This window comes from Plectrocnemia conspersa, unplaced genomic scaffold (assembly GCF_051122295.1).
Source record: "Plectrocnemia conspersa isolate PC_06_02 unplaced genomic scaffold, ASM5112229v1 ptg000010l, whole genome shotgun sequence".
In the NCBI taxonomy this organism is placed as follows: Eukaryota; Metazoa; Arthropoda; class Insecta; order Trichoptera; family Polycentropodidae; genus Plectrocnemia; species Plectrocnemia conspersa.
Window position 1 is genome coordinate 27226374 of NW_028277174.1, and position 12040 is coordinate 27238413.

The 12040-nt window shown below is 28.1% G+C and overlaps 1 protein-coding gene and 1 long non-coding RNA gene across 2 annotated transcripts in view; one reads left to right on the forward strand and one right to left on the reverse strand.

Annotated features, from left to right (window-relative positions):
* Positions 1–12040, forward strand: part of LOC148231221 (receptor-type guanylate cyclase gcy-28-like) — a 122737-nt gene that overhangs the window by 30305 nt on the left and 80392 nt on the right. The gene's annotated exons all lie outside the window — the stretch shown is intronic.
* On the reverse strand, positions 1251–3558 carry LOC148231222 (uncharacterized). The gene is made up of 2 exons (XR_015811043.1): positions 1620–3558; positions 1251–1547 (listed from the first exon to the last, which is right to left on the reverse strand). It is a non-coding gene; the product is annotated as an uncharacterized LOC148231222 (long non-coding RNA).

The following is a 12040-nucleotide window of genomic DNA, read 5'->3' on the forward strand; positions in this document are numbered from 1 at the left end:
TTTTTGGGTTCGGCGTAGCGTGAACAAATCGAACCGACAATTAGTTGACCTGCGTGAAATTTAAATGCAAAAATGCTTTACGATAAATATATTTTTCGCATAAAGTATCATAAAGTTCACCGTTTTATTTTTGCGACCTTAAACACTAGAAACGTGCCGTAAAACGGTCACGGACCCCTGGAACGATCTTATTGAAAAGTGCCATTGAACTGAAAATACATAAATTTTATTTTATACGCGTCGTGCTGATCAGCGTTTTTCAACATTTTAGGAAAAAATGTGTTATTTATTTAATTTCGAAGAGCTTTGATTGAATTCAAGCTTAGCCAATACGACCGTATCCGTAATAAATACGGATTTTTACGTTCCGAAAAATACGTGTACAAAAAATATTACGTATCAGCGTTTTTTCTTATCGAGTTTACACATGAATAAAATTTTATATTTACTAAATAATAGCGTACATAAAAATATGGCTTTAACTTTGTTTGAAGATGTGATTTTTTGCACGATTTTAATTAAACTCTAGCGGTCGAAAGTTATGAAAGAAATTCCAAAGTTAAATATTCGCCGAGGATAAAAATCGAGGTTATATATATATACATATAATACATAATATGAAGTATAGTTGAAGCAATTTGGATGTAATAAAATTTTAATATTGAAAGTAACTTTAAAAATAAGCATATTTTCATACTTATGTTTGTATGTAATAAAAAAATATGTAGTGAAGAACTAAGGTGCTATATTTAATTTTATTTTAGAGTTTATCGTTAATTTTAAGTTGTTAAGCAAACATTTCAAATTATGTTTCTTCTTAACACTTTACCGACCGGCAGTTTCACTACCAGACTTACGCTAAATACCGGCACCTTTTCGCAAATCTTCGCGAATTTTACCTTTTTTATTTAAAATTATGTATTTTTTGATACGGTCCGAATATTTCATTGAATTTTTCTAAACATGTTAAAAATGTATCAATGCATCAATTTAAGTCGTTATTAGGTGGTTCTCAACATGTAGATCGCCGGAAATAAAAATTAATTATTACATTTCCTTATTATTAGATTTTTAAAATGATTATATTGATTTTAAAATTATAAAAACGAATAACTTTGAAATTTAAATTAAAATATTTTAATTTAAGTCAATCAACGGTTCTCAAACTTTTTAAAAATTTTAAAAACTTTTTTCAAGCACACTTTTTTTTCGTATTGTGATATTTTGTGCAAATGATTATCTACAAAAGTGAGAAATGACATTTTTACTAATATGAGTTTACTGATATATAATTCAATTGCAATAAAATATTCACTCACCATTGTAATTCGCTCCATCGTAATGCGAAATCTTCCAGGCACATACACAGATATTGTACATTGTCTTTCACGTGTAAATCACTTTTCACAATAACTATTTATATAATGCAAGTTTAAAGTGCACTCACCATTATAAATTTCTCCACACTAATACGGAATTTTTCAGGTACACGATTTATTATTATTCAATGTCTTTCACTTGTAATTCACTTTTCACAATATTTAATTCTAAAATAATACCAATAGGAATTATCAAAAAAATAAAATTCAAAATTCACAAACGTTATTTTTATTATTTACCTAGTAATGTTTCTTCAAACGATACGAGGAGAAACATTCACCAACATGTAAAGCTACTTTACATTCTTTGCACATGTAAAGAGAATCTTTTCTCATTTTATGTGCAATACAAACTATGCATCTTCTTCTTTTACGCTCATTAGTAGATGATATCCTGACTAATTGGTGTTGTTTTAAACTGCCTGAAAGCCTTTGAAATGAGGAAGCAGTGGCGAATGTGGATGTCGGTTGTGAATTTTCAGACATTTCTGAAATTGTTGGTGTTTCTGTTTCTGATGTTTTTTCCTCTATCCAATATTTTGCTATTTTCATTAAATAATCATAAAACTTTATACTGCTGTTTAAATTTACACTTCTATACACTGTAAATGCATTGAATAATGCACAGTTAAATAAATACATAAAAATAGTCTATAATTTTTTTAACTTTAAATAGTCGTCCAGAGTTCAAAGGTACATTTTTGTTATTTGAAAAATGCATGAAACGTAGTATTTGGTAAAATCTATTGCGGGTCATTGTTTTTGAAAATATTGGTGTTTCTATAAGCGGATTAGTTGTCCAATAAAGATGTAAAGAGCCCTTTTTCACAAGACCCATAATCAAAACTAACGCGAACCACTTTTTTAACTCTGAAACGGTGACATCCATCCATTTTTTAGTTTTAACTTCTTGTTTGTACTTATTCCAAGTTTGAGCACGGTATCTATTTGTTTCTTCTGCAATAATGCGGAACAGGTCATCACCGATAAATTTTTCGGCGATTTCTTCAGGGCGCGTGATATCAACATCAAAAGTTGCTCCCGACAATCCTTCAAATGGCTGGTTATGTCTAGGTGTATCAGTTTCACACCAATCTAATGGAATATCATCATCCTCAGGATCTTCTCCATCGCTAATAGGCATCATTACTCGAGGACGATTTCTTTCATGAACAATCGAACTTGTATCACTATCACTAAAGTTTTCGTTGTCACTGGGAATATTTGAATCATTGTCCGCGTAATTTTCCTCTACAAAACTATCTTCTGCCATTTATTTATTTGGGTTATAATTATATTTAAATAAAAACTGTATTTTTAACACTTTGTTATAATATTATATATTATAATACACTGTATTTATATTTTTATAGACACTATATTTTATAAAGAGGCGTAAGCGTAATATTTTTAAAGAATCACTGCAGCACAAAGTTCCTTTTATTTATTTTATTTTTTTATTATTTTTAGAATATTCACTCGAGCACACGAAAACAAGATGCGATTTACACGACAGCGTTAGCTAAACTGAATTATTATTCATATTTTTTTAAGTGCATCATAATATTTCTTATCTCAAAAGAAATTCCCAATTTAAAAAAAAGAGTCACTTCTGAGAATCACTTCCAGTAAATCGGTGCTATCTCGTGATAGATAAAATTCACTCAATAAAATAAACGGTCGAAATTTCCAAATTACAGGACAGAAAAAATACGATATAATCTCGCTAATCTGTCAATTTAGAAATTCGGGAAGCCGGTACTATCTTATAGTTTAACTCACAAAAAATGTTAGTGTACTTAAAAAAATGCAAAGTAGAAAGAATTTACAAAATATATTTGATATAAATATATATTTTTTTAATGGATTTTCGAATTTGTATAGATAAACAGTTCCTGATTATATTATAAGACACAAGTGAAGAAATACAAAAGCAGCTCAATTATGTTTGAACTATATCTTTATTATATATGATTTTGTTGTTAATTTTTACTGATAGCACTGGGAAGATATTTTTCATACTTGCAAAACAAAAATACCGTCGAGAATATTTGGGAGCATTTGAAAAAGAGATTGATAAAATCGAAATAACCACTAAAAGAGAGCTAATCGAGAAGGTGATTCGGGAATAGAATCATACTTTAAACCTTCAAAAATTAAACAACGTTTATGAAGTAAATTCAGGCACTTATTTAATCTAAAGAAGGACATACAAAATATTTGAAGTATATTCCCGAATTGCATAGTGAAAAATATTTTTATTTTTGTTTTGAATTAAAAAAATAGAATTTATGACTTCTCACAACTAAATTAGTTATTTTTTAATAACTAATGCTATAAAAAATAATAAAATAGTATAAAAACAAATTTCTGCTTTAAAAATCAGAATATATAGACAAATTATAATATATAGACAAAAGTGTCTAATAATAAGGCCAGGCACAGTAATTAAATATTTTTTTTCAATATCAAATATAACTTCATACTAATATTTAATTTTTTTCAAAAAAAAACCTAAAAAAATCTCAAAGCATCTATTTTTAATTTGATATCGAAATCATAGCTACCGCTCACTCCATATGACGTGCGCGGTATTTAACGTTCGGCAGGCTCGCACTCCATATGGCGTGAGCGGTCGGTAAAGTGTTAAGAAAATTCTGAATATATTTTTTAGCATGTTTCAATAAATTGTTTCACTGCTTTTTATTAAGTTGTACAATTTATCAAAGCGAAATAGTGTCAAGTTGTAAATATTTTTTAGACTGGGAACTGGTGATTAATGAATGTCTCTGAACCTTTCGTCTCAAATCGCTTGATCGCCTATGACCCTCTCGTCTTGAATCGCTTAATCGTCTGCTGATGTAATGAGTCGTCTTTGGCGATCACATATGCGGAAATTGATTGGCCAATTGCATCGCTTGCATATATTAAATATGTTCACACCTTGAATAAGTGGAACTGCAAGGATTCCGTTTTATGAATGTATTATATACACTATACAGATATATGAAAGGGAGAAGCGATATAGACGCTTATGCCTATTTAATAAGAATCTTTATTGTTTCGCTTTCTCTTTTAAGTACATTCGTTGATCTATTTCTAGGATTTATTTTAAAAAGAAAGATAACAATTATTATGAAAATTAAATTTATTGTATTATTGTGATTCGATTAGGCTAATTGATTATGGTTCATTTCATATTTTTAAAATAATGATTAAACGCTGAAAAAGAAAACCATTCAATCATAGACTTTTTTTAATATCATAAATGTATATTAAATAAAAAAAATAATATTCTGTGCGAAATTGTTTTGAGTCACAATGTACACGTACGCAACTACAAACCAAGCGTATTAGAAACGATCTTGTAGGTTTTAATGCAAGCGTAGATTACAATAGTGGTTTTTACTCAAGTGACGCATTGTCTATTGCATTCTAACGCATAAGGGGTAGTTTTTATAGTGCTTACGAGCGGTTAATAGGCATCTTTAATAGGTTATGGTATCTGTAAACACCATTATTGTAATTGTAGTATTAAGTATTCTCTTACTGTTAATAAGTCTTTTGTCAAAATACGTTGCTATTTTTCATAAATTATCGTTTGAACGACTTTAAATGCGCAGCTGGTTGGACTTTATTTTATATTTTTTTTATTCATTACAATAATTTATTAATTTTCTTAAATTATTTTAATAAAAGATTGTCTAGCAATGATTTTAGAAAAAAATGTTATTGATAGTTGCTTACTTATATTTTGTTTTGTTTAATATGAATTTCTGAACCATTTTAAAAAAATTTATTCCTTGACCAAATATTAAGCTGTACTAAGAGCACAGTAGTACTTTGCCTATTTAAAGGTAAATTAAAGCAAACATTGTAAATGTAAAGCAAACATTGAGTTAATTATTTTAAACCTCATCCACATATTTTAGAGTTATAAAAACTAGTAATAAAAAAACACAAAACTGTATTAAAAATTGATTGCAATACCTTTTTTTTTATTTTACTAGCTAGCAAAAATTTTTTGCTAAGGAAAAAAATTGTGATGCGTTATAAAATTGACACAGTTTTTTATGTCTCGAATTTCTAGAGCAACATAACTTTGTTATTTTTATCATTAGCTATAAAACTTTGCATATTCATTCAACTGTCAAAAATAAAAAGCCATATTGTGTACTATAATATAGAATTAAACCAACTTCCAAGCAGAACTAGGTATCAAAGTTTAGTGTGCTTAAAAGTCCTTAATTTGTCTAAAGTCAATAACACAGCTTAATACAATTTATCAAATGTATAAAAGTTGTATTTATTTCGTAAAAAATATATATTTTGGGTTACAGCAATATTCAACATTAACATTTTATTCTGTTGTAGTTCTTTGTAGTTGCTTTGGGAACTAGTGATGTATGTTACATACACTTAAAATCATAGAATCACTATTTGTTTAAATCTTATAAGAAAACACACAGCTTTATAGTTCATATCTTCCGAAGTTAAGATGACTCTAGAGACGGTTTTTAAAATTTTAAATTAATTTTACCTTTGTATTATATTAATTTATGCATTTTAATTTTTCATTAACACAATATAATATTTATAAAGTTTTATCAATACAGATTTTTTTATTCATTAAATATTATTTGTTTGATTTGTTTTAAAAAGAAAATTTTTAATCCAAGACTTCTTTTTTTTAGAATTTTCGTGAAATTTTATTGAATAAATCTCAGCAAAAATACCAATACATTTTTGAGTAATTTTTATATAAATTCAATTAATTATATATTTTTATATATACTTCGTATTATATTTAGCAAAAATTTCAATTAAATTTTTTATTCAAGTATTTTTTGTACTCAAACACAATAAAGTTAAAAAACAGGAATTCTGCATAAAAATTGTCATATCTTATCATTGAGAACAAAATTGATTGCCATATATTTAGTACGCTAGATAAAGAAAGTTTTACACGTAAGAGAATCGAAACTTTAGCTTACAGATGATACAGTATGTTTCTAAACTTTCTTGAATATAAAAATCAATCATGTGTAGCTATATATAAAAAAAATACTTTCATTGATATTATCGAAACATAATCAGCACGATAGATCAGTGGTATGAGTCAATGACATTTAAATCCAATATGAGTATGAGTATTATATTATATAATTAAAATTGATAATCACCTATTCGGTATTTTTAGATTCTCTTTATCTCACGGATGATCGTGTATAATAATTAAAATGAAATAGAGCTAAGTCGTACATAATGACATACATATGTTGATTGTTAGCTGTTTAAGTGTTATAAGTGTTTAAAAGCAGTTTATTGTCTTACTAATTAGTAGTTTTTAATTATGTTTATTCCGTTTTTATATATATTATACTTACACTTGTCATTAAGTTAATAAAAAGATTTATTTTTAAAAGACCGCCCATTTTCTTTACAAAAACAAAATAAATAAAATTTCTTTATTATATTTTTAAAGGCCATTGTACAACTAATTTTAACGCAACAATTGAGGGTGGTCCTGAGATTTTTTAATAATATTTTATTATTGTCAATCTGATTATTTATGGCTTTAAATTTATTGCAAGAAATCAATGACATTATTTATTTCACATTCACTTATTAACACTTTCTTTAAGACTACTGCATATTTTATAGCCCTTAATACGCGAGAGTAGAATATGTAACACTGTGTCAGCTCATTGGTAGGAATTTATATTTTAGAAACGTTTGTATAACTTTATATACAAACTTATTGCATTTGTGGCGAGAGGGTAAAGAGCAGTAAATATAAAAAAAACATAAAGCACCGCATACACGTGCGACATGATGAAAAAATGTACGTAATTCAGTATGGGGCTCGTATTTGTTAACAACGCGACCCTTGTCGCTGCTGATGGGAATATATGAAACTTTTTATACGAAACCCTTGAAATTGTTTCACGGTTGTGTAACGCGAACATCCGAATAAACTTTTACACGTCGCATTTGTATACTTTGTGATATATATGAGTATCTTATTTTTTTCTTATTAATACTTTGATAAATACATATTTTTACGAGCTTTAACTGCAGGTTCTATTTATGTGTAAATGTATCAATTTCAATGGTAATATTTATGATCTATTTATGGCATGTCCAAAACATTACTTTCGTCAATTCACTGTTCCGGAAACAGAGCATTTTATGATAGATTCAAGTGTATTTTTTTAAAATAACAGACTGTTGGACACGTCAGTTTTTTTTTTTGTAAAAACACATCGCATAGTGAGGTCAAAGAACCGGGTTCGAGGTCGTCGTTCCAGATTCACAAACACACAGGGTTCAAGTTGCATCGCGTAAAGCCAAGGAAATTTTTATTTTCCTCCCCTAATGTTCGCAAACCGTTAGAACTCGTGACTTGAACCGACAATGTTGCCGACAATGTTTATAAAACTTTATTTATCACACTCTCTACTGTTTAAGGCACAAATCTGCAATTCATACAAGATAAAACAGAAGCAATTATAACTCGTGGACAACTCTTCCTTTAACTTCTAAAAATCTTATGGAAATTTTATGCCAGGGTAATTAATAAACATTACTTTGTCGTCATTGTTAGTGTATAAGCCAGATTTTTAACCAAAGAAGTTCGTTAACAGGAAAATTAATATAATAATATATAAACAGTTCATTGTTATCAAATTAATTTAAGCTCGTTTTATGTGAAGTAGTACTTAATCTTTTTATCTAATCCGTAGGAAAAAATACCGATTTTGTTAATATTTTTAAGATTCGTACTAAATAATATAATATAAACTTAGGTATGTACGAGATAATACTTTAATTCATTAAAACGTTAGCTTTATACTTTTTATACTACAAAAAAAAGATGTATATAGTATATATATTACACCCACGTAAATATGTTAATATTTAAATAAATTACAAACATGACTCGTATAATATACGCTAAATGAACATTGTGGGGTTTTTGGCAAACATATTTCGAAAAATAGCTAGCCAAGAGAGTTTTTCCAGTTTATAAAGAATAAAAAAATATAGATCTGTACTTTTATATTGCCAGCAATTTGGAAAATTTTATTAAAGCGTTTAAAGTGAATTGGATGGAGCAGCGTTTTTTAGACTTTTTCATGGCATGAATCGGATTTAGACCTTAATTTTTTTTGGCCCATATAAAAATACAGAACTCAATACAAATATAAATTATCAACCCATTCATATTTATAAGCTAAAGATGCTTTAAAAAATTTAAATTCGTGTTGGTTTAGAAATTAACAAATATATTATATAAATATCAATAATTTAAATTGATTTTTTAAGTAAATATATTTTGCTTATATTTTTTTATAAAGAAATGTGTTATAGATAAAAAATTACGAATAGATAAAAAACATTATTAATTAATTTATTATTCTAAGATTTTTTTCACTTAATTATTTGCTAGATATATATAATTAAATTTTTCTTTAACATTTAAAGTGAGTAACATACTTTTATTGTTATATGTTTAAATCTATGTTAAGGCATAGTGATATGCGTTATCTAAATTCGACTATATATCAGCTGTAGCTACGTTGATTTTTCAGTGTGCTTAAAATGGCCGTTGGTGTATAGCCTTGGGCATTTTATAAGTAGTTTATTATGAGAGTTATTTTAGATATTAAGAATCTTTTATAGCGTTCTCTTAAATTTATGCCTTGTGATTAGTTGCTCGCTAGAAGGAATGCACCAGTGCGTGTAAGGGCAAAGAGTAATATTAGTTTAATATTTTAGAATTGTCTTATTTTTTTTTTAAATAATCGCTTCTTTTACTTTATTAATAAAACATAAGTACGGAATAGCGTAGTCTGTAACGTGTCAGACTAGTAACTTTGAGGTTGCGGGTTCGAGTTTTTTTATAAAAATGTGCAATTTTTAATAAAAAAATAACACCACCAGCTGCAGTGACATATAATAATTAAAAATTGTATTGCACATAATAATTTATAGTTAATAATATATGTCACCGATTCCCAGACTTTCAGTCTGGTGATTAATAATACTAATTTGTAGATATTCATTAGGTCTGATTGACTCACTTAGTTGATACAAATTTTCCCGTTGTAACGCATCGGGCTTACGCTTGTCAGGTTACAACGAAATATTTATTAAAAATAATTAAATTAAAACATGAAAATGTCTTTTTCAGAAATTAGTAAAAAGTTTTGCCCCAGATTTGCTGGGAGGTTTTAAATCATAAAAATATATTACTAACGTTAATTTTTTTTAAAACTGGCTCAAAACACTTTACAAAACTATGTTTCATTGCTGTTTTATTTATTGAATTTTGCGTGAATTTGTTATTGTTCGCTAACCTTTGATAATAAATATATTTTACGAATGGACTGTTGCAGCGATCATCCACTCAATAGATGTACTCCTTTATTAGAACAGCGAAATAGGTATACGCCTTTAGAAAGCGACATTCGCTTGATGGGCATTGTCCATGGTCGTTTACTGCAACGAGAATCTTGTGAATTTTGTGATTTATTATATATGTAACGATTTCGCAACAAAGATATATTCTTTCAATGACGGAGAATATTACAGTAAGAACAAAACGTGTTTTTTACTTGATTTTCTGGTCGTAACAAAGGCTTTTCTGTGTGATCCCATACTTTACGCTGTTGTCTTGTTTCCTTGTTAATGGATGATCATTTTTAGATTTTTGAGAATAAGACCTTTTCAAACGTGAGCATCTGATTGTGGTCGCCACAGTGCAATTTAGCAAGTCGTGCAACACTAATTTTAGCATAACAATTATGGATGATCGTAACAAATCAATAAAAATGGTCAAAAGTTTTGCAAATTAATTTTGTTTTTTCATGTTAAATTATTTGATAACTCTTTTTGTGTATGTGCAATTTTCAAAACCCACGTATCCTGGAAGTGTTAATCATAATCATAAACATTTTAAAATTAGACTTTAACAAAAACAATCTAGTTCATCTTTCAAGAAATATCAAATGTTCGATACACCTGCACTTGCCACGTGCGGGATCTGACTCTTTAATGGCACAAAACGCAATTAAAAAAGTTTGTTTATTATTATATTTAATTTAGAGAACGGAAATATTTTAATAAAATAACGTGCGCCTGTTATCGGTAATTACTTAACTTTGATCATATAATTTATTTTCGCATTAGACTAATCTTGTATTTGTATTTTCTTTATTATATAATCATAGATTATTTATATTTAATTAAAAATAATACTTAACTAAAAAAAATCTAAATTTTTTTATATATGTGGTAGTTTATGTTAATAAAATAAACTGTTACCAGCTTTTCCGATGGCTATTTTATATACAATGTCACATTTCTTTGGCATTCAAACTTTAAATCGATAAATATTAAAAAAAAGCCCGAAAGTTCACAGAAAGACATAGCTATTCAAAATATCAAAAAGAGGTGTTTCAAAAGTATGAAAAGCTTATACTTTTTGGTGATTGTAACTTAACTTTAAAAATATATCTTATGCATGTAATGCGAATATTAGAATAAATAAATAATTAAATATTTGGAAAGGTAATTCTATAAAGTCAATTAATTCTAACGATCATTGCCAAGATAGATTTAATTTCTTTGTAGCTATCAACAATATTTAAATCTAACATTTTTTAATTAAATGAAAATATATGAATTTTCTGCAGACTTTTCGAAGTCCAATCGTCTCTTTATTAAAATTAATGTTTTTTAAAGGTCCTGAACGCTTTAGAATTGCTCGATATATTTATTTAACCACAACCTTGTAATTAGCACAAATGAGTATTACACATACACGGTGCGGTTTATCGACGCACAAACACACACGCAAATATTATTACAATAATAACTACGTGGGATTTTGCACGTCGTTATCGCAACCGCGCGGAAAACTCTACCGAAACAACGCCATCGTAAAATTGGAAATTAAAACTTGGCCCCTGGCCCTTTTGCGCTCAGCGAAAATTTTCAAGGGCCCTTCATAAAGTATTCATTGCCACACATACACGCGAACACTGTATGTTTTGAATCTTTGATAACAACAACCGACAAAGTCTTTGTATTAATTATGATGTTAAAGGGTGGGGTGGGTCACCTTTTGTCGCTGAGCTGTTTCAGCAAACGGGTTGTGTATTAAACAGTATTAAACGGTATCAAAACATCAACTGGGTGTGATAACTGATACGTTAACACATACGTTTATTAATGATTTAAATAACTATATTATGCTAAAGCATAATATAGTTATAGGCAATATTGTATTATTGTTCACGCGATGTAGGATTTTTGATGAAGAAATTTTATTTACCGTTCTTCCAGCACCTTTGGTTGTTCGTGATATATTTATTTACAGATATTTACACAATCACTGCTGACATGCGCTAGTAGACCAACAGCATGGGTTTCTTCCGCATCGTTCCTCGACCATTAACCACTTGTGTATTTCAAAAGCAGTGATAAAACTCATAGATGCTTAAATCTAGATTGATATTGACTTTCAAATATCATTTCATAAAGTTTGTCATGAGTTACATCTTTGAAAGCTACGCAAATTTGGTTTACGAACGGTCTTTAAATCGCCGTTTTTACTATGGAAGCTATGGCAAACGTCGCTTCAATAAATAATG